We start from the raw sequence: 24,521 nt of genomic DNA, 5'->3' as shown, positions 1-24,521 counted from the left end.
AGGCTAAGTTCATTCTTTTCCCATATATAGTTGATTGAAATAAAAATAAAAAAAGCCGTCAACTAATCACATTCCGAAGGTGCGACAATGTTGCATCGTGCGAATTCGTTTAATGGTTGGGGTCACAATGAAAGGAAAATTAATGAATCGCACGGAAATTGTTTTGCGATTATCTCGCTAGTTAACGAAAAAAACAGTGTCCGTAAAACTTTTACGTCATCAAAAATGTTGACTTGTGACTGCACATAATGAGTTCTGTGAGCACTTTGAATAATGAATAGTGTGAGTTAATCAATGTCTAATCATTATTACAACCGATTCTCCCTTTCTTTCTTTTTCTTAAGTCACGACCACCGCAACAAATTTATTGTTATGATCATTTCAATGTATTTAACCCATTTCAATGGAATTTCAGATTTTTTTTAAAATTACATTTTTTTTGGTTCTTTCTCTTCTTGTATAAATATGCATGGTACTTACTTTTCGATTCCTAAGACACCTGTTGACTTATTGGTTGTAAATCACGAGGAGTTGAACGGAAGAAAACAAAACTTTTCTGCGCTGAATTTTGAATAATGCTGATGTTGGTCCTTGAGTTGCTTTTTATTGGATTGGATAAGTGTTTTATTTTTCAGCGAATAATTGCAGTAAACTAAAAACTATCGAAGTATGATAGAACTATGTCGATTTGATTGAAATGAAGAAAGTCACCGAACAAAGTTTTTATACGAAGTAAAATAAAGTGATAAAAGTCTATTAAAACTCCCGCACATGGTCGGAATCGAAGCGATAATAAATGTATGTGTGTGTATGTATGCGCGATGAAATAAATTGCGGCAATAAGTGCGAACGAACAATTCAAGTTCTCTATAACTCACGATGTATAACGATTCTAGCCAAAAAAAAAACTTTGCGTTTATGGCATTCAAGCAAAATGAAATGGAAAGGAAACGGAACATAAAATCGCACGTAGCAATAATTGCTTTTATATTTTCTTCACTGACGCCGACGATGACGATTGATTTGCATTTGATTCAATTCAGTCCATGAACGTTTCGCCGGAAATTAGTTTATTTCTTCGTTGAAGATATATTCTCTCGTTGATTTTGTCTATGGTTTATTTTCCCTTTTATATGATATATACGCATGAATTTCTCTTTTCCATCAGTTTATTCTTGTTCCATCACTGTTTTTGGGGTACGGATTGGATATGGATTAATGGCAATTTTGCATCTTGTGGCGCAAACAATGTGAATTTGTCGCCCCAAATAAACTGAACGCATTTAATTTGGAGGGGAGCCAAATAACGGATTTTCACTCAACATCCACTAGCTAAAATGTTTACAACATGCGAAAATCAATATATACGTTGAATGTACATATATCTTCCACACAGAACGGATGAACTACTGGTTGCTAACTCTCAGAACTCTCTCTCTCTCTCTCTCTCTTACGGATTATTATCCGTTTTCATACTAACAGCCGTCTTCGACACTGGTAAAATTGTTTGATTTGTTCCCTCTCCTCGGCTCTGTTTGTTTACATAAAAATGCTTTTGCTTGATGGCAACAGCACCACACTCAATTGAACAACGACTGAACATACATTAAAATACTTATTTGCTGCGCTCAAGAACCGGCGGCGTCACAATTCTTTCGTACACACGCATGTACGCACACAGTCGCACTTTTCGTCCTTTTTTTCGTTCGGTTTTGAACTTATACCACGTGCACTGGGCTCGTATGCACTCTCCAGTTCCGTTTCACAAGCAATTCGTAATGTATCTATTTTCTATGCCACAATTTAGACAATTGAAACTTGCGTTTATTTTCACTTTTCTTCAAACTGTTCGTTAGACACTTAAAATGGCATTGTTTCTTGTTTAAGACTGTTTTTTCAATCGAATAACTTTCTTCTCGTGTAAATATTTGATTTTGATCGTTGGAAAACCGTCATAATCATTGAAATATTCCGTTGATTTGGTTTGACCGTTTTTTTTTAGTTTGATGAAAAAAAACTCTAGTTAAACGAATGTACTGACACACACTTGATAAATATTGGGTATTAATTTTTTTTTCTACAAATGAAAACAAAAGTAACGAACAGAATTATAGCAAATAAACAACATGTGTGTGTGGCCTGAATAGTGGGTCGTTGGTTTGTGCGCAACGTTCAGTGTGCAATTCTATACTAAACTGAAATGTGAGCATTCGAAGCGACTTTACCGTCGATTTTTGCAGCTATTGTGACTGACGTACACACAACCACACAAGCAACGTAAACAAATGACTGTTGAACATGTAGCGCGTGTTCATGGTGTCGTTACTGCCGCGCCGTCATTCCGTTCCGTTCCGCGCTGTGTGAATAAATCTCGCTGCGCGAATCGCGATGCGGTGTGTGCCTGCAAGCGAGCCCATCGAGCAATGTTTTGCTTGCTGCTTTTATTTACGTCGTTTAAAAATAGAAATGTTCTCATCGAATTCGCGTCAATGATTGGCTACTGATCGCGTCATATCGCCGCCAGTCCATTGGATGGTACACGCGAAATCGCTACGAAAGAAAACAGAGAAACAGAAGAACGTATATTAGCATGTGGCTGTTGATCTTAATATGTATAATGTCCAAATGACTTTTGGTTCTAGTTTCGGGTACACATATTTTTTTTCGTGCTCGCTAGAAAATCGCACACTAGTTGCTTACTATAGAGTCGATGTTTCGTGTGTTGATCAATGGATCCGGTGCTCGTTAAATGTTCAACTTTTTTTTTCACTCTCGCCACTTTTGTTTTAATCTTTTCATTCTGTAGCTGTCGACTCTCGCGACGCCAAATCATTTGATACAATGCGCACAGTGTGTGTGCTCGCTAACACACATGGCAGCGGTCAGTTTTGAATTAAATTGCTACTTTCTGTGTAGGCATTAAAGAGCAATTTACGCGCGCGTTTCCTCGCACACCGTTTCCAATTCCACATTGCGTCCGGCAAGCGGCTTCGTCTGTCTTGTCACACCGGTGCAATACTTGAACTACATTCAAGCGCAACCGATTCTATTGACTGATCATTATCTGATTGATTATCTCGGCATTTTAAATTAATTTTTGGCAAATAATATTGACGTTTTTCAAACTTTTAAATTCGATTTATGGCTTAGAAGGAAGTTTAGTCTTTTTTAGTTTGAAATGTTTTAGAATCATAGTAATAGTGCAAAAATTCCGAAAACTTATGGTACACGAAGCCGTAGTATGTTGTATGTGTAACGTATACAAACCACACACACATATTAGTGTCTTTTTTATTCGAAGAAGGTCTCCTTTATGATCGTACCTTTCTGTAGAATTGTTTACAAATTGAGACAAATGTTTAGCTAATTCATTTTGGAAATATTCGCCAACTATAATCCACCGTTGCCGCTCTTCTTCGAACGAAGCACGTTCCATCATATTATTACTGATTTGTCATATTAGCATTAATCAATTCATTTCTTCCTATTGTTTTTTTTTGGTATCCACTCAGTATTTAGGATGATCAATTGAATATATCATAGAGCCATCCGCTTCTTTTACGACTATCTCAAAAGGAGGATTTGGTCAAATTTGATGACTCTAATTCAATTTCGATATCTAGAACAACATTTAAGTATTATTTATCACCTCCTTTTTTAGTTATTTGCTCCTCTTCCGAATGCATACCAGAGAGTTTTTCAGAAATAAAACTAAACAATCTCAAAATCATGGGGGAAAGGTGTGCAAAGAAGGTCAATTTGTGACTCACAAAATTAGCAATTATTAGAAATTCGAATTTTCTCTTTATTTCAAAACCATAATATGCTGTGCACACAGTAAAGTTTTGATTAAAGACAAACATGTTTGCTTCATTCAAGCTGAAAGAATAGAATGGATTCGAGCGACAATGAGCTTTAAAAATCGTTAAGCACGTTCGACTCAGCCATCGATATGTAAATGGTGTTTTTTCTTTCTCTTGATTTTCATTCCAAAGTGAGAAGTGGCCCATTCGAAAGAAAAATTTGCATAAAATTTGCTACGCCTCTGAATGCTGGCCGCTGTAGCTTATTGGGAATCATTCCACCCAATGGATCACTTCCAATTCTTTTTTTTGGAGTATTCAAATTTTATGTGATGGTTTCGCAGAATTCGCATTTAAAACCGTTCCATATTCGCTGTAGTGCAAAACAAATCAAAGCAAATAGAAAATGAAAAGAATTACATTGCGTTGTCCGTAGGTGCTTTTGGTTATTTTTTGTGAATTTTCTTGAAATAAAGACAGTGAAAATAAAAAAATGAAAATAAAGTGAAAAATCGGTCACTTTAACTAAAACTTCGACAATTTTGTATGAGAGGTACCCGTAAACAGATTCTTATTGGCTTTAAACTTTCTGAGGTTTCATTTTTTGGAGAAAAAATAAGATTCTGAAAGTTTCATGTTGATCGCATGTGCAGAAGTTTGGTTTTTGGCCCTCAATTTTTTCCAAGAAAATTTCGACAAAAATTGAGGACAAAAAATCAAACTTCTGCACATGCGATCAACATGAAACTTTCAGAATCTTATTTTTTCCCCGAAAAAAGAAATCTCAGAAAGTTTGAAGCCAATCAGAATCGATTAACGGGTACCTCCCATACAAAATTGTCCAAAAGTCGGTAATTTTAGTCAAAATTTCAAAAATTTTGTATGGGAGGTACCCGTAAATCGATTCCGATTGGTTTCAAACTTTCAGAATCTTATTTTTCTCCCAAAAAATCCCAGAAAGTTTAAAGCCAATCGGAGTCGATTTACAGGTACCTCCCATACAAAAGAGTCAATATTTTGAGGTTTTTCTTAGGGTAAGTACCCCAGGGTCAAATCGAAAAAGGCTCATCTTCGAACTTAAACTAAGTTTTTCGGATACAAAACTTTTGGCATTTCCAGATTTTGATTATCTTAATTATTTTTTGAGTTATCGTGTTAACAAACACCAACACCAACGACGACAACGACGACATCGAAGACGACAAACGAACGGAAAAGTGTCTCAAAAAGTGGTTTTCTACGCGTTTCATGAGTTTTTATGATGATCTAAATCAATTTTGCGAAAAAAGTTTTCGGGACCAATTCCTATACTTTCCCTTGACACGGTGTGTACGGAAAAGTAAAACCAATCTCGCATTAGACACAGATCTTTCTTCGTTACGTCTCTTTTTCTGTTTCGATAATAGTCATTTTATGGGTCCAAAGAGATTCGCACAAAATCCGCACACAATTTGGTTGTCAAGATTATATTACTTTTCCACACGACCATGTCGTGTAAGAAAAGTATTGGGATCGCCCCAGATTTTTTGACCCACTAAAAATCAGTTTTTTTTCGATTTTTGAACGCCGAAAATCAAAAAATCTAGTGTTATTTTAGGGTCGTAGGGTATGTCTGTGGGTATGTCTGTGTATGTACGCTGAAAGCTGTAAGCTTTCACCCCAGATTTTTTGATCTATTAAAAAGCAGTTTTTTTCGATTTTTAAACGCCGAAAATCGCGAATTCTAGCGTTAATCATGGTATGTAAGGTAGGGGCGTGGTACATTAAACGCTGTACGCAAAAACACGGTAAGAATTCTGTTATGTCACAATGTATGAAAAACAGAGTATTGAAATCGCTCTGATATTAAGGTCTGAATAAAATATGATGCTTCCCTAATTTCAATGCATGGAGAATTGAATTTAATTGGAAATTATATATTTGGGAGTGTAGAAAAGTTAACCTTACGAATGTAAGGCATCTTGTTTTATTCTGGAAAGCCATAATGATTGTTGAAACTCGCGAACTGGGTCTTTGCGTTGAATGAAGATAATTTATTGGATGACATATATCATAAATAAATCAACGAATATTTTACGGTATTATTGCATGATTTGTTCAACTGTTCACCATAAATCAGACGTATTAGTCTGTAGAGTGTAGACACCACACGCTTCATTTGAATTGATATGAAAGCAGGTCGAAACTAAAGAATATACAATTTCTAGACTATAATTCGGCAACTGAGACATTAAATATTATTAATTACGAACGTGTATCATAGCAGCATGATTCCTCGTCCGCTTATTGACCTTCAGTCGCAAATACGTAAAGTATTGACAATTTTTTTTTGAGATTTTTTCAATAGATCTAACTGTCGCTATTTTGGCGAGAGCCGTCGAGGAGGTTATAAGCATTTAAAAAAAGAATTAATATATATGTCTACCACGTCATTCTACAATACATTAAACAAACCATATTCACATTCTCTTTTTGGTGGCTTGATAGAACATTCAGAACTCTTATCAAAGTTCTATTCGAAGTTATTGTTATTTGTTAAAATTATTGTATGCATTTTCGGCAAGTGTGTTCAATCCTGAAAATGGTGCTCATATCGAGTTTTATAAATTTTTTCTTTATGGAAGCAAATAAAGCTATCAAAAATGATTGAAGGAGTGGAATGATTGAAAAAAAAAAAGTCTTTGGGTGGATATTTTTGTTTCAGTCCTCTTTGATACAACGCGCTTCATTCACTAAGCGTAACTAATTCGTTTTAGAATGTGGACTAATGGCCACACACATTTAAAACTTGAATTCCAAGAAATGGCTGCCCATTTATATTTATCTAATCGCCGAAAAACGGCCATTTCTTTTTATTAGACGTAAAAGTGTTGTATTTTTGAATATTTTCGCTTCCAACAATAACAATCTTATTATGCGCATTCTGAATTTCCACTTTAAACCGACGCGCACAACAAACGATTTAACGACCTTGAATCCCTCGATGTGAATATTATCTTTCCATTCTTATTTTTCTTCTCATTTTTCGGATACTTTTTCCTCAAAGCGAAGAAAAAAATTCTCATACATTTTCTTTGGTTTCGAAACTGAATGATTTACGCCTATGTGTACGATTCTTCTTCCTGGTTTTGTTGTCGTCAAGCTAAACCTGAGCGGCTGTTGCTTTTCTTATCAATTTTTTTCTAGCATTCTTGGCACACTCGCCAGTTTGTCTGCGTGTTTTTGTTTCCTACGTCAAGAAGAGTTTGTTCAAAACCAATTAATCTAGCAGAATTTGATTATGTTTATCAAATTGACATAGAATTACACTACAAATTCTTGCAAGCACATTTTCGTATGTTATCTAAAAAGTATCAATTTTTTTTTCGTCTTCCGTCTTTCTGTCATTTTCGAGCCAATGAAATGGCAGAGCAGCTGGTGTTCGAACTCTAATCACGTCCGCTGTTGAAATTAATATGTTCGATTTCGAGGAGGCAAGAAAATATGCGTGACATTTGAAATAAATCATTATGTGAAGTAGAATTATACGAAAAAAAGGAATCTTGAGTTGGTGGCATTTGAGTTTGGTAAAAGCCATGAACCAGACATTAACCGCTTACTGCGTCAAGGTTCGATCCAAAAAACCAAGTTGAGTTAAATGCAAAAAAAGTTGATGGTTCAGTTGAAGAAAGCGACGACCCAAGATGAATAACATACAAATACACAGCTTGAGATTAAACACACCGCTATCGCGTTTATAGGAATAGACGGCCTGAATGGGAAAAAAAAAAAATATTCAAAATGATAGCAAAATGACATCAAAATGCCCCCGATTTTTGTTTATTACAAGTGATTTGTCATTCGCTGATAGTTTGCAAGCCCCTTATAGCAATGTTGAACATCAAAATTTACACATTATCTCTTGAGTTGTCTCAAGTTGAGACCCTATAACAAAAACACACAAAACATGTGAGTTATCAAAGAAATTGCAAATTTCAGTGCTGAACTTCTAAATTTTTTTTCTCTTTCTGTTGACGTTATCGCCATCCATTTTTGTTTGAAAGTAAAAATTAAGCAAAACAGAGCTCATTTTGCAAACAGCGCAATAATTAAAGCGTAGCACTTCGTTGAATGATCCATTTTGTTTGTGTTGAAAACTTCCCGCGCTCTTTTATCTTTGATTATTTACGTTTTTTTTTTCTTCATGAAAATCTTTGCTAATCAACACTGTGGAAACGTTCTGAGTGCTGTCATTTTTGTCTTGAATTAATAAATTATCTTCAATCTGAGGCAGGAATTTTTATTTGAAAATATATCTCAATCTTTTCGAAATCGAAATAAATCAAGTGGATTTTTGGTGGCCAGACACTTATTTTGTTCTTCATAATTTATTGGTTGAAATAAATTCATCGAACGGATTTACGGTACGAAAATTGGAATTGATTAGATATTTGTGTGGATTTTGAATGCAAACCCAACTAAAATGTCCAATCAAATCACTAATTAAAATATAATATCGAGTTGATTGTCAATGATAATCATAAAAATTTCATCGCTTACTCTCGTTAATTTATGAATAATAAAATAGCCTAAACAAAAACAAAATATTTTCGCGCTTCTTTGTGTGCCAACTAGCACGTAGATGTAAGTGGTGAAAATAGGCGGAAAATTGTGTTCACGAGCGGACATATTTATCAACCGAAAAACCGAAAGCAAAATCCACTCAACGAAACGGTTTTCCGTTCATTTATTAATAAACCTGGCCATAGTTCACAAAACTTGAATAAGTCGACATGAATTATGAATTTTCATCCTGAACGACAGAATGAAAACAGAAAAAAAACACATGCGAAGAGAGAGTTGTTATTTACGTTGTGACGTCCGCAAAGACGAAGACGTTGCAAAGCCGAACCACACACATTGTACGTTAAATATGTGCAACACGTGGCATGCCAAGGCTTAGTACTGAACAATTTTTCAGTGAAAATTAATAAATCCCTTGATTTGAGACACATTTTTTGTGGGTCAAATTAAAATAGTTATGAAATTGTTTCATTTTTCTGAAAAAATTAGTTCCTCTTCACAAGTATTGAATGAAAACGATTCCGCCAAACAAAAACAATATTGAAACGAAACAGAAATTCAGCCCATTGACCCAATTTATTCTCGTACTTGCGGATGGTATTTTTTATTTGAATATATCAATGCCACGAAAAGTCACTCCAGCGAATCGTAGGCAAAGGTTACATTTGCATTGAGTCGAGGAAAAAAAATATATGGCGTTCATCCAGTGACAGTGAATTAAATGAATGGCACTCAGTCATGCAACAACCAACTGCGCATCAATTTCATAGCAGCGAGCATATTAGCGAGGCAGTTCATAGTCAAACATAGAATTCGAATACATTAATGTGTTGTGTATATATTGCACAAAGAACTTACTTCGTTCCCCCTAATTCAAGCGAAGAAATGCCGAAATATATTTATGCGTAGCATTGAGGGGCGATTCAGTTCGAATTGAAGATGTTCACTTTCGATTTCAACGCTTGTATCTTCTTGCAACCACGTGCTCAAACAAAGAAATATGGTATATGCGTGTTGTACAAGACTGCGTTAAAAAAATAACCAAAGGGGAGAAAAAGAAACGACGCAAAAAATAGTTCAACTTGTACATTTATTCTTGTCAAATGGACAAAACTGAAGATGTAAAGAAGAATTGTATTGCGTTGTTGAAAACAGTGTTATAGTGAAGTTTGAGCGTGAAATTACGGGCTTTGTTCTCTTCTCAACGAAACGGCTGGCCGCAACTTCGAAGGTGTTCCATATAAATGTTTTTTCTTTAAACACCAACGCCATTGGCGTGACCCATTTGAATTGAAAGCGCACATTTTTAATGAACACCTTTGGTATTGACACCCAGCAATTAATGAACACATCATCAGTTATGCATCACACAACTGAAATTAGAATCGACACTGTCGATTCGACACTTTATGATTCTTAGATTGAACAAAGCCAATGATATTCGCAAGATTGTGGTTGTGCGATTAGTATTCGAGTGATTAATTATCTCGATTGAAACAGGATTTACAAACAATCATATTGACTCGTGGTGCTGCAGCTCTACTGACTCATCACATTTCAACTATGACAAACTTCCAAATCACTTAAAAACAAAACAGCACATAAAATGACTATTATTTATTTTTATTTTCTTTGAAAGCGATTTATTTTCCATGGAATTTCAATGGATGAATAAGTCCAAGAACAATGCTATTTAACATCGTTGATTTTTAGAATCTATAATATACATGCTTTGCAGCTATGAAAAATTATTACGATTCAAAGTGAATTCAACAATTTTTATAAGGTAAAAATGTCCAATAAACGAAAGGTTAGAAAAGTTTTCGTTGTTTCTTCCGTGGCAGATTTTAACAACAAAAACCTTGATAAGATTATAGGAAAAATAACGACCTGATTGGTTTGATTGATATTTTGATATCAGGTAAATGTTTCCGACATTCCGATAGCAAACTGGTATCGCACACGCTGTAATCGAGGCTTAAATTCTTTTTAAGTACCACTAACATGTTAATTCCACTTAAAATCGATAAACACTCAGTTATGAAAGACATCAAATCATCAATAAAATATGCTTTCAGTGGATTTTCACATATAATATGCATGAAATTTTGTATGAAATAACCGATTAGTTTGGTTAAGTCCATTTCCGTCGTCGTTTCATCCGCAAACTTCTTTTCAACGCTAGATCAAACGTATATTTTGAGGACACAACGCAAGTATTTAACTAGTCACTTCTCAAATGGTATCGCAATGTTTACAAAATGGATTTTTCTTAATAGCCAGCTTTAACTCTTCCGGACAAGCCAAAATGAATCTAATTTGCCTATTTCTCCTATTTTAACTCTCATGCTTGCGCCCATATATATATCGTCGTATTTTGTTACTAATTTCAACCATAAATTCATTTAAATCTTAAAGATACATTATGACCAGCAACATCTATTGAAAATAATTTATTATACGTTTTTATTTTTCAATGTATTTCAAAAACAAAGATCCACAAAATAAAGGAAAAAAACGTTTTTTAAATTTTGAAGATGATATAACGAAAAACAATAGAACGTGAGTCAATTTTTCATGAGTTGTCCAATAGACTCAATATGAAAAAATAACAATATTTTTTCCATCGTATTTTCCAATCGCGCACACAGTCCAAGTTCTTGTACTTTATACACATTGTGTGCTGTTGTTAATCAATGTTATAATTCGCTTGAAATGCATGATAAATACGAAACCAATTCAATTGCATGCAAATGATAAGAACACGCTTCGGCTATCGCTTGGCCTGACTTTTATGTTTTAAATCACTTTATTTTCAAATTCAACATTTCAAAGACAAAGTTGTTCGGTGTCTTTCCAAATGCAAATCAATTCAATGGGAAAATGATAATTGAAAAATTGGACGAAATTACGGTCCAGTACAGTAAAAGGAGATCGTTATTGTTTGTTTGAATTTCAAATCATTTTTTTACTTTTCCGTACACATCGTGTCAAGGGAAAGTTTAGAAATTGGTCCCGAAAACTTTTTTCGCAAAATTAGCTTAGATCATCATAAAAACTCATGAAACGCGTAGAAAAACACTTTTTGAGACACTTTTCCGTTCGTGTGCCGTCGTCGTCGTTGTCGTCGTCATCGTCGTTGTCGTTGGTGTTTGTTAACACGATAACTCAAAAAATTATTGAAATAATCAAAATCTGGAAATGCCAAAAGTGTTGTATTCGAAAAACTTAGTTTAAGTTCGAAGATGAGCCATTTTCGATTTGACCCTGGGGTACTTGCCCTAAGAAAAACCTCAAAAAATTGACACTTTTGTATGGGAGGTACCTGTAAATCGACTCCGATTGGCTTCAAACTTTCTGGAATTTCATTTGTTGGGAGAAAAATAAGATTCTGAAAGTTTGAAACCAATCGGAATCGATTTACGGGTACCTCCCATACAAAATTTTTGAAATTTTGACTAAAATTACCGACTTTTGGACAATTTTGTATGGGAGGTACCCGTTAATCGATTCTGATTGGCTTCAAACTTTCTGAGATTTCTTTTTTCGGGGAAAAAATAAGATTCTGAAAGTTTCATGTTGATCGCATGTGCAGAAGTTTGATTTTTTGTCCTCAATTTTTGTCGAAATTTTCTTGGAAAAAATTGAGGGCCAAAAACCAAACTTCTGCACATGCGATCAACATGAAACTTTCAGAATCTTATTTTTTCTCCAAAAAATGAAACCTCAGAAAGTTTAAAGCCAATAAGAATCGGTTTACGGGTACCTCTCATACAAAATTGTCGAAGTTTTAGTTAAAGTGACCGATTTTTCACTTTATTTTCATTTTTTTATTTTCACTGCCTTTATTTCAAGAAAATTCACAAAAAATAACCAAAGGTACCAACGGACAGGACAACGCAGGCCAACGGTACGGAAAAGTTCGGGATTACCAATGTAATTCTTTTTATTTTGCATATGAAATGAGAAAATGGTCACAAATAAAATGCATTTGACCGCAAAACTTGCGTACCACTTAATCGTCATTATTTTGCACACATTATAATCCGAAAATGGAGATAAAAAACACCGAATCAATAAAAAGTGCATTGTACTGAATCACACCGCTCTCAACACAATGAATGCAATAAATACATGGTTAGTAAAGTTTTCTTCTTTTTTTTCCCGTCGATTCTCATCTCGCGCTAATGTTGTCGTCGAATCATTTGATTAAATTGCAATGTTTTGAAGTGCGGACATCTCATGCTGAGCAATTGTCTTTCTAGTGTTTACATTGTGAATAAGTGCGGTTTCGACTACATTTGCATTGATTGCTTTTGTGCTTACCGACCCCCAGCAGTGCAGCGACTGGACGACGGCATGGTTTGTAATTTTGGTGTGAAATTCATGAAAAAAAAGTTGTTCGAATGACTTAATATCATGTGTTTTGAACGCCGCGGCGAAGCTACTAGAAAACCTATGAACGGTTGTGCATTTCCAATTAAAATGCAAATACGATTCGTGCTGCGCACCCACGGAACAAATCATTTATTCAATCGATTTTAATACGAATTTGTGTTTGGTGAAGAAAAATGTGAGTATGCACAATGTGCTTTTGCAGTGAACTTACATGACATTACGTTCACTATTAGCATCAGTTAATTGTTTCTCTCGGCTATCGGAGTAGGCAAACGATGACGGCGACTGTTGAATGTGTCAGCTGCCAATAGGTTAAACAAGCGTGCACGAATTACCACACAAAATTCTACTTATTTGTTGTTAAAAATGGATATAAAATATAGGTAATACCTAAGAAAATGATTGGTGATAACAATTGACTAAAATTTCAAACTTATCTCAAATATTTCACTTGAATATTGTAGAAAATACTTTAAATTGTTACCAATACTAGTTTAATATAAAAAAAAATTAATAAATAAATTTTAAATTTGCCGTGCACGGTTAGTTTTTCAGTGGTATGCAAATATACATATGTATGTAGTATTTCAGTGGAATACATATGTACAAATTTTAAAAAATTTACAAAACTTAAATAATAGCTCAACCATTGAAAAATTGTATACTCTCTTTTAATACACCACTTTGGCACGACAATTTTGAAATATTTCGTTTAGTTCGGAAAATTGTACTCAAAAATATTTGAAAATTGCCGTGCGCATCGATCTTTTGTACAATTTTTGTCATTGAGAATCAAGAAAAAAAATTAAATTTTAAATTTGCCGTGCACGGTTAGTTCAGTGGAATACATATGTACATATATGTATTTTTCTGGCTAGCATTTTTTTTTCATAGGTTCAAAATCAACTAGAGTAGAATTTTTTTTTATTCAAATCAATGGCATTAGAAAAAAAAATTCCACTATTTATGTATTCCATTGATTTATGTGTGATATATACATATATGTAAAATAGATTTTACAATACTGCAGAAAAAAGGAAAATGATTAAAAACAATTGGAAATAATAAAAAAAAATATTTATGACGAGATTTTGTTGCAAGTAAATGAAAAAAAAAATTTCTTAGTGTTCTTTCTTCTTTTATAATTTAAATAAAAGTACGAGAAGAAAAAATAAATGAAAAAATCAAATTCATTTATGGAATTACATGCATTCGACAATTGTTGAATGTGAGCATAAACACAAACCGAAGAGCAGTCAAGACGCACACTTGTGGAAACAATTTGTTTATGTTCTCGAGTAACCATGCTTATAGTTCGCTAAACCACGAATTTACATAAATTAGTATATATGCTAGACTGCTCCAAAAAAAAATTTGTCCCTCATCTGAAAAGTCTGGCCAGTTTCGAAAAATATACCTCAAAAAAATAGGTTTGACGCAAAGAACGCATATGGGCACCATAGAAATTGGTGAAGCAAGCCCTAGAGCAAGCCCCATATCAAAATTTTCATGACAGAGTTTTCGGCATTTTTTACATTTTTCGCTCCACTGGTCATCTGGGCGGTGGACTTTTATTCAGTTTTTGACCTGTGTCGTATAGCCAGAACCTGTACAAAAATTTTGCTACATGATAGATTGCAATTTGGATGAAATTTGGTGTCAATTGATTCAGACATAAATGACAAATTTCTGGCCAAAATGGGCAAATCACGACTACGAGCTTCGATTTGACGGATAAAAGCAAACGATTTCTACCTCTTCTGCCTTTGAACATCTAGTATGATCCCTTACGAACATTTTAAGTACTAACACGGCCAAATCAAGTAATGTTTTCACATATTTCTGGCCTCACATTCGATTTCAACTCTAAAAAAATCGACTTTTGTCCAAAAATCCCTAAATATAGGCTTTTCAGGGACGGTGCAAAGTTATTTTTTCTCAAAAATTCGGGGAGTCTTCCCAGATAAAAACTGTTCAAAATGGCTTTTTGCGGTACCTCCCGAACAAAAGTTACGTTTTTTATGCATTTTGCTATGAAAAAATTATTTTTTGTTTGGGAAGTACCCCCAAAATCATTCATAAGAGCTTCTGTATGAGTGGATTCCCAATATTTCTCGAAAAAAATAACTTTTCACTAAGAAACTCATCCAAAAAGTGTATTTTAGAGGTACCTCCCGAACAAAAATTGATATTTCCATAGCAAAATGCATGAAAAACGTAACTTTTGTTCGGGAGGTACCGCAAAAAGCCAATTTTAAGAGTTTTTGTCTAGGAAGACTCCCCACATTTTCGAGAAAAAATAGCTTTGCGCCAAGACACCATTCCTAAAAAGCCTATATTTAGGGATTTTTGGGTCGAAAGTCGATTTTTTTAGAGTTGAAATTGAAAATGAGGCTAGAAATAAGTGGAAACATCACTCGATTTGGTCGTGTTGATACTTAAAATGTTTTTAAGGGATCATACTAGATGTTCAAAGGCAGAAGAAGTAGAAATCGTTTGCTTTTATCTGTCAAATCGAAGCTCGTAGTCGTGATTTGCTCATTTTGGCCAGAAATTTGTCATTTATGTCTGAATCAATTGACACCAATTTCATCCAAATTGCAATCTATCAAGTAGCAAAATTTTTGTACAGGTTCTGGCTATACGACACAGGTCAAAAACTGAATAAAAGTCCACCGCTCAGATGACCAGTGGAGCGAAAAATGTAAAAAATGCCGAAAAATTGTCATTTTTCTGGTCATTTCACACTGTAACTGGCCAGAATGCCTTTTCAAGAGCTGATGTGGTAAAAGTTGTAGATATTGACGAGCCAAACAAAACCCCATCATCAGTTTTTGCCGAAAATTGGCCGAAAAAATGATTTGGGTCCGAAAACTCTGTCATCAAAATTTTGATATGGGCCTTGCTTCACCAATTTCTATGGTGCCCATATGCGTTCTTTGCGTCAAACCTATTTTTTGAGGTATATTTTTCGAAACTGGCCAGACTTTTCAGATGAGGGACAACTTTTTTTTTGAAGCAGTCTAATATATGCGGTATGGATAACTCTACATATATGGCCCTTGGCTTCCGAAAGGAGGGGTGGGGGCGCGCCGTCAACAGTGCTCGAGGCTGGGATTAGAGTCTAAAGTCACCTATATGGCTGGCAATGAGCGAGCGCAGCACTTACCGCTCCAATAATATCGGAGAAGAACTTGTGTTCAGTAATAGGGTAAACAGTTTAGTTTTTTGATTGAATTATCCAAAAAAAATACTTGACCGGTTAATTATAAAATTAATTTGGTTTAATCGTCCGGGGGTTGCGTCTACTTTAACTCCTATTGTGAATTTGATTTGAAATGACAATTCAGAATAAATATATGAAAAAAAAATATTTCGATATGTTCCATGCTCGTCATCAGCTTTGAAAATATGTAAACAATATTTATCTCATAAATAAAAGCAATTTTGTTTGATGTGCACAATCCTAAAGGAATGTGTTTCTTTTAGATCTATATCTCTGGCAATTAAAATGGCTAATCTTAATTTTTACTAATTGTTTTAATCTGTCAGCAGAAACTATGAATTTGCAGGTGCGATCGTGTAATATTGTAATTACCCCTTTTGCGCCCAAGCGGTTAAAATCAAACAGATCGTTATATTCGGTATTATCTCTTCTCATTGAATAGAATCGTTTTGGTTTTGCGCTACTTTCTGTTCTGGCTAATTGAAAAAGCACGCGAGACTTTGTCTGCGGCATGTCAAGAGCATGCACATCTGTTTCAACTGCAACTCGAAGACAGTGAGCCGTATGCGGCATTGTTGTTTTCGTCGGGTACAATGCAATCGCGCCTGTCGCGCACTGAGAGTGCGATTTTAATAAATGTTTTCGGTTTGAGTAAACAATAGAGCACCAAGAAGAATCAATTAAGCTGAAAAATAGCCTCGAGCAAAATGATCAATGTAAGCTGAAAAGCATTGCAAAAACAATAACAACAAACACACACACCACATAAAATTCCCAGGGACCGAACAAATGAGGCGTCATCTATTCTGTCTTTTTTGCTTCCATTTCTGTCTACATTTTCAACATAATTTACAACAATCACATTCATCTCACTATTAAGTAATTCAGCCACTTCTCTCGTGTGTTTTTCTCTTCTTCTTCTGCTCTATCTCCCGCGTACAATTTAATTTCAGCATACACACAGTACGTGAGGGTAATGTCAATAAATGTTTACCGATTGAGTTATTATGCAACAGTTCGTTTGAGACACATGCGATACCGCACATGTTCATCCGTTTTTCGCTCGGATTTGACAAAATTCAAGACAATTTACGAAAAAATTCGCAACTTCTGAAATAAAAAAGGGAAAAAATACATAACGATTTCAACTTAATCACATTGAAACGAGACAAACGCACATGCAAGCTGACACTTTTCATATCACGTCTCAGCTTGAACGAGCATTGGTCAGTTGTTCAGTACGATTTGTGTGTGAGATTCAATTTAATGTTTATATAGAAATAAAATTAAAGTTAAACAAAAAACACTCTCTTAGTACCTTGAATTTTGATTAATTCATAAAGTGTTTACAAAAGACAGTGATTTATTCAAGTCTCAACTTAAAGTCTTATCGGATTTTAGTGGACATAAATGACTTATTTTTAATTTGTCAAATCTTTTTTTCGAGTGTTCTCCCTCCCTCTCTCTCTCTCTCTCTCTCTCTCTCTCTCTCTCTCGTTCATTGTAAATTGCAATCGTGAGTAAAGCTTGGCGAGGATTAGTCACTTACAGGCAAATCGATTAAACAACCATAACGTAAATAAATGCGATAACACGTTTCACAGGTGAGTAATGTGATAAGTTCAGCTTACTAGCCTTCTGTGAGCAGTTAAAATAGTCGTACTTTTTATTTGTGTGTGTTGGAAAAATGCGAGGTGCGAGATCAAAACACAATTCGATGTTTCTTTTCTGTGTCTCAAAATCGTTTGGTTTGCGAATCTCCAATTTCCGATTGGTTTGCGATTCTCCAGCGTTGGCGCTGTTTTTGGTCTAATGGTTTTGAAATACTAGATAAGTCCATTTCCTGCAGAACGCGCAAAACAGAACGACGAAATCAGTTTCATTCATCGTTTTTTTTCTCGCAAACTGTCAATCGTAGCCCAAACAAACATTTACAACAAGCCACCCACAATAATATCAAATCGCTTCTTTACAAGCGCACTATGGCTTCATTCATGGAATAGAAATCAGCTTGTCTTTTTGCGCCGTTTTTCTTTCTCGTTCGGCCGCAAGCTAACATCGCCCAGATGATTCATACACTGCGATCGCTCCTATTCGCTCGGGCGTTTTTCGTCATAAATTACATCAATATAAATACGAAAATTGCACTTTTTCTGCATTCACTGGTTATTTTAAGTGGCTCGAAGCCGATATGTGTGTATTGTTTTATGACAAAGTGGAGGTGGCAAACCGATGCGTAAAACACTTCATTGACATTTTTTTTACTTGGCGCTTGCTGCGAAGTGTAAACATTTTTTTTTCGTTGTCAAATAACGATTTAAACATCATCGAAATGCAGATGAAGTTTGTTCACTAATTATATCAAATCTGATTAAATTCCCATTACGTTCATAAATCATGTGGATTTTAATGTTTTTTGTTCACCATAAAATACCAATCAAGACTTTTATGATAAATTTAAAGAGTGAAAACCAAAATGTGTTTGAATAGTTAGTAGAATGATGATAAAATCACTTTTTTTTTTTATTGAGCTTCACTCTTGACCAACCGGAATGCAAATTTATTTGAATTCGAATGAATTGTCACAGTTTCACTCTTTATATTCACAATATAATATTTCGTTGGGCTTTGATCATTTTGATCATTGTAAACAACACGCGTTATATGTTTTTTTTTTTGGTTTTTTTTATTTAACTACGCCATAAGCCACATATTTATTTTGTCTGTCGGTTCAAAATTCATTCTGGTTTTCTATTTAAAATCTGTTTTGTAATATTCCGTTTGGTGAATCATCAAGATTTAGATAGTAGCACAAACAGACAAACTAAAGAAAACAATTATATAACACTGAGTACTGCCATGAATTTTTATAATTTTCCTTGCGTTATATCACGAGGAAAAACAAATCCTCATATGGGCTATTGATTCCAAAAGTGATCATCGTACGTTAATTGAAAATTGAAGATGAATTGTAAAATGTCGAACCGACATAGTCGATCAAAAAGTCATCAAAGGTACAACAAATTCCAATTTCTGATTTAATTCCAGGCGAATGCAATGTAAATGTCACTGAATCATATTGTTCATGTACTTTGTATACATTTTCCAAATAAAAAAAATAAAAAAATTGGGGCTAAAATTTGAAGAGTGGCAGAAAATAAACAAATGTGAATGAAGCAGATGGATATGTGAGTCATGTAACGTGACATATTTTAATCTAATCTAAACAAGTTGAGAAAGTATTTCCATTTTTCCGGTCATATTATCGTCAATATGTTTACTTTTAAAACTTTAAAAATGTGATGACGAAGTGTATCGGTCGAAAACGTCAGAAAAAATGCAGCTTAATCAGTAAAGTGGTGTTTAAGAATTTCATATGGACAAAATTGCCGCCCAAATAAAGTGTATTAAATAATAATTTAATACCAATTTTATCGCGCCATATCATTTGTCATTCCGAATTTAGAGAAACATAATAAAATGATCACAACGGATTTCAGGCGATTCACTCAGAGTCATACTTGCCACTAAAATAAAATAAAATAATTCGATTGGTTACAAATGCTAATGGTGGTTGTGAAGCGAACGCACATTGAAAAAGCCATTTTTCAACGTCATAGGATTCGGAATCGATTTGTTTCTATTTAGCCCGATGATACAAGATGATTTTCCGACTTTCTTATGGCTGCTTTTGATTTTCATTGGCATACATTTTGATTTTCTCGATCACAAGTCACAGTGAGGAGTCACACTATTAGGTGTTATTTGACGCGTTCACGAAAGCGGAGAAGACGAATTACGAATTGATTGATTGCCAAGTGAAAATTGAATAGGACTGACATTGAGTTTGGATCTGGTTGTAATTTTCTGCGCATTTTCTTATTTTGTTAAGCGGATTTGTTTAGAATGAAAAATCACCGAAAACCAATCAAATAATAATTTTTGGCATCGCTTCACGTTGTTCAATCGAGAAATACTGAGAAAATGAATATATATATATACATATATAAATTGGCTAACACAATAGGGAAGTGTTAATAAATAGGCGCCTTAAGTTACCAGTGACTGATTTACATTTACCGACAATGATATTCACAAACATGTTCAACGTGCTGTGTGTGTCGTAGTAATGTGTATAATATATCTGACTGCGATGCGTATGTGCTTAGGCCACTCACTGATGCAGATTTAAGCGCCAAGTGTCTTAAAAAACTTTGTAGTGCACAAATTGAGCTGATGACTGTTTGAACCGTACGCTCGGAAAATACGCCTATTTCAATTTTGTCTACCAACACATTAATAAACGGATTCATTCGCATATGTCAGCTTTGAATTACAGTAGGCTCGCCTCCATGTCTACTCATCTTCGGTTTCATAACAATCACCAATGTGAATTTGCCAATTTAGTTGTACAAATTCTCTGAATTTCACATCGTTTCGTTTGAAAGTGGTCTTCACATTGATTATGACATGTGCTGAAGTGTCTACCTGATTCACGCGTGGATAAAATAGCATGATGTCACTCGCTATTCTATCTTGATATTGCAAACGGCCCGTGGTCAGTCTTATTCATGCCATGGAAATGCATTCATTGTTTACAATATTGATTTTGGCTTAAAACCAGTTGGTGTCCAGAATCGTCTCGTTCCTAATTGATTCGAAAAACGTGAATACACACCTTACGAAAAACATATATATTAAATATTGAAACCAGTTTCAAGATTTGAATTTTAATCCGGTTGATTCATTCAGTACTCAGTAGAAAGAACATTCGATTGGCATCCTTACGAGTAATATATGCGTTGCGTCATTAATTTAACGTCATTAATTGATTTAAATTTGAACGTGTGCTCGAGCTCATATTATGACGTTCAACTATGATATCATATGATTAAAACATATGCTCGCTCACACATGAATCACACTCAGAATAAGAATGAGAATATAAATGAGAACTCAATACAGAAAAATATGTCTGACTTCGATGAAATATATTTGCGACGCAAGAGCGACATTTGGCATTTGATAAGATCAGGCATATTATGCTGTAGAATTGAACTGCTCAGAATAAATGTACGCTTTTATCTGATTATTACAATCATAGCAAGATATCAACAAATTCGCACTCAACAGCGTCCATTTATCAACGTAAACCGGATAAGTTGTTTTTTTTTCGATTGGGCAACGAATTCACCACATTATAAAAGCAGTAGTAAAATTGACATTTTTGTAGGTACCAAAAAATGAGTGTGGCTCTTTTGTTGTTATTAAATGTCAATAAATGAATAATCCAATTGTGGCGAGAAAAAGTACCCCTAGTTTGGTGAATTTTAATTGGATGAAGAATTTTATGAAATCAGATTTCTGCAAAAAAAATTATTTCACTTGAACTCAAATAAAAAGATGAAATCGATTTCAGAAGTTCCACACAAATTAAGACGTATTTTTTTATTTACTTACAATAAATGCCTCAGAAATTAAACGATTCACACTCAAAAATTTCCAAGCGTACAATGTACGAATAATCATGCTACGTATGAAATTCGTAGAGAATTTACTAATAAAATTTTTGAGTGCATATTTTTCATCAACTTAGCTAAATAATATTCATGATAAGATTGAGGGACGTTTCAATTAACATGTATTCAAATCTAGATTCAAATTTTCTTCCAACCGAAATTGGCCTAATTTACCTAACATATACAATTTACATAACATAGCGAGCATACTGCAATTATTTAAAAAATTAGATAAGAATGATAATTTTATTTCTGTTAACTGAAATAAATATAACTGACTTTTGGCTTCACATTTCTTTTTCATTTCACTTCATCATGAAGTCTTCGTGAATTATTGAAAAAAATAACGGTTTCGATTTAATTTATGTATGTATTTAAATTTGATTTAATGTATTGTGTAGAAATTATGTTCAACCATTCAACTAATACATTGGAGACAAACGGGGGGTAAGTACATCATTTAATTAATATCACATCAATTTATAAAGAAAATGTATTTAACTCAATCAATAATTTCTCACTAGATGACGCCTTCGCTAGAAAGCTCAAAATAATTATCAATTTTCATTTCCAACAATTTTTTGTATCGTTATTTCCTTTATTATTCTATTCTTTACGTAACAATGAAGCTTTATTGACCTCCTAGCACATCATGTGAAACATGAATATGCCTCTAATTAGATGAATATTCAAATCTTGGTAGATTTGCCGAAATGACTTCGGGTAGGGCGATTTCAATTTTAGATTTTATGAAGTTTAATGTAGTGTATTTACTTTTTTTATGTAGGAACAATTTTTTTGAGTAATCGGCTATCGAAAAACCGCTCCAAAATGGGGTTACTCAAATCTTGGTCAAAAAACGAATTTTCCATGAATCAAATGTTTTTTCGAATGGAGAAAGTTTTCAAAAAAATGTAGATAAATTGTAGAATTCAAATCAATTGTCTTTTTTCAAATATGTCTGCCCGTTCGTTTGATATCGGGACGAGTCCCTACCCGAAGTCATTTCGGCAAATCTACCAAGATTTGAATATTCATCTCTCTAATTATAGTCTTTTGAAGTTGTGCGCATTTGATGGTATTTAATTTGTAAATGATTTTTTTTTGCAAAATGAATTAAAAATAAATAGTCTTACCTCCGTAAGATGAACTTTTCCGCACCGTTTTAATAGCGTTCAGCTTTTATTCAGATTTTGCCTAGGAATTCCTATTTATAAGAATTTTCAGAAAAAAACAACAATACGTTCATGTATTTTATGGAAAATTGTATTATGATTCCGAAAATCTCGATGTTGGGCATTCAAATGAAATAAAACGTCTGATTGTCTTTATTGTCGTCTGAATACTGAAAAAATTGGAACAAAATGTGACGAGTTGAACAAAATACCATTTAGAATAACCACATTTTTCTTGACCAAAATCATAACGCGTCTTTTTAGCACTACATGGAATGCAAGCTACTGTAGTTGTTATTTTTTTCCCAAGAAAATTTTAAGAGTCCTTAGGCCATTTTTTTGGACCGTAAATTGATTCATTTCAATATTCATATTTTTTATTTGAAATGAAACAATTACGCCTAATTGCAAAAACGAAATAAAATCATATTCTTGTAATTCACCTTTGAAATAACTCAAAAAAAATTTACACTTTTTTCGTTACCAATGTGAAATAATGTACATATGAAGAATACAATATCATCATATAAATTTATTTAATTTTTTTGACAATATTAAAATGATTTGCATACAAAAAATATACTACGATTGAAACTACATTCCATGTAGTGCTTACGATATTAATTTGATGAGAAATATCAAATTAATTAAACCCCTTGAATTTACAAGCTTCTGCAAGCTTCAAGGACGCAGAGCGGAGCGAAGCGACGATCTGCGGTCTTGTTTTTACATTGTATTTACAGTGAGCGTCAAAAGTTTTGGCACAGTTAGTTTTTTTCAGTTTTTATATATATTTATTGTTGTCTTAACGAAATTTCTTTTATGGTTTTATGAAACGAGTGGAAATATATAAATTCATAATCTTTTTTCGAATTTAATTTACCGTTACTGTAGATAAATGACAAAAATCAAAAATCACGCATCAAAAGTTATGGCACACTTTGGGAAAATTGGTCAAAATCTTAAATATCTCACAATTAATTGTCGGTATTTGGCATTTAAATGAAGATGGTGACTCAAAACAAGGGTCCTGGTACTTTGTTTTGCATTTTAATGATGGCCTTAAGTCATGAAGCTGGCCGGCATATGGCCAAAATGTGGTTTTTTGTGTTTTTGACCACCCTGTATTTTAAGGCCGGCCATCTGATTAAAACATATACAATTGGAAACGTCTTTGAAAGTAGATGCATTTAGTGCTAAAGCACAATCAAATCGGCGGCCATTTGGTCAAATTTCGGTCATGTGAAACCATTGGCCAACAATCAAAAAACATATGGACAAATTTAGATCTTCTCGGAATTTTTTTTCTATAAACATTGCCTACTTATTAAGACCTTTACCTTTGGCCATATGCAAAGTATTCGCTTCAGGTGGCCATTTCAAAATGGCCAAAATTTTTGGCTCCATTTACATGAGGCCGTAATTCGGCCAAATGGCCGCCGATTTTATTGTGCCTGAGTTTTAAATGTATTTACGTTCAAAAACGTTTCCAACTGTATATATTTCATCTGATTTTAATCAGATGGCCAGCCTTAAAAATACAGGGTGGTCAAAAACACAAAAAACCACATTTTGGCCACATGCCGGCCAGCTTCATGACTTAAGGCCATCATTAAAATGCAAAACAAAGTACCAGGACCTTTGATTTGAGTCACCATCTTCATTTAAATGCCAAATACCGACAATTAATTGTGAGATATTCAAGATTTTGACCAATTTTCCCAAAGTGTGCCATAACTTTTAACGCGTGATTTTTGATTTTTGTCATTTATCTACAGTAACGGTAAATTAAATTCGAAAAAAAGATTATGAATTTATATATTTCTAATCGTTTCAT

The 24,521-nt window shown here is 34.0% G+C and overlaps 1 protein-coding gene across 23 annotated transcripts in view; it reads right to left on the bottom strand.

The window, feature by feature from the left end:
* The window catches only part of LOC129568489 (activating transcription factor 3), a 63,846-nt gene that overhangs the window by 32,397 nt on the left and 6,928 nt on the right, over positions 1-24,521 (bottom strand). For 7 of the 23 annotated variants that reach the window (XM_055446464.1, XM_055446451.1, XM_055446459.1 and 4 more), the window contains one exon: positions 481-2,550. The gene's annotated coding sequence lies outside the window, so the exon portion shown is untranslated. Of the gene's footprint in view, positions 1-480; positions 2,551-2,700; positions 2,896-12,975; positions 13,066-16,863; positions 17,101-22,645; positions 22,855-24,521 lie in introns of those variants that run through there. The other 16 variants (XM_055446446.1, XM_055446466.1, XM_055446442.1 and 13 more) reach the window with 6 other exon arrangements.

The sequence above is a fragment of the Sitodiplosis mosellana genome, unplaced genomic scaffold (genome assembly GCF_009176505.1).
Source record: "Sitodiplosis mosellana isolate CC-2019 unplaced genomic scaffold, AAFC_SMos_1.0 Smas_scaffold_20, whole genome shotgun sequence".
Classification (NCBI taxonomy): Eukaryota; Metazoa; Arthropoda; class Insecta; order Diptera; family Cecidomyiidae; genus Sitodiplosis; species Sitodiplosis mosellana.
This window is presented reverse-complemented; position numbering and strand designations above follow the sequence as displayed.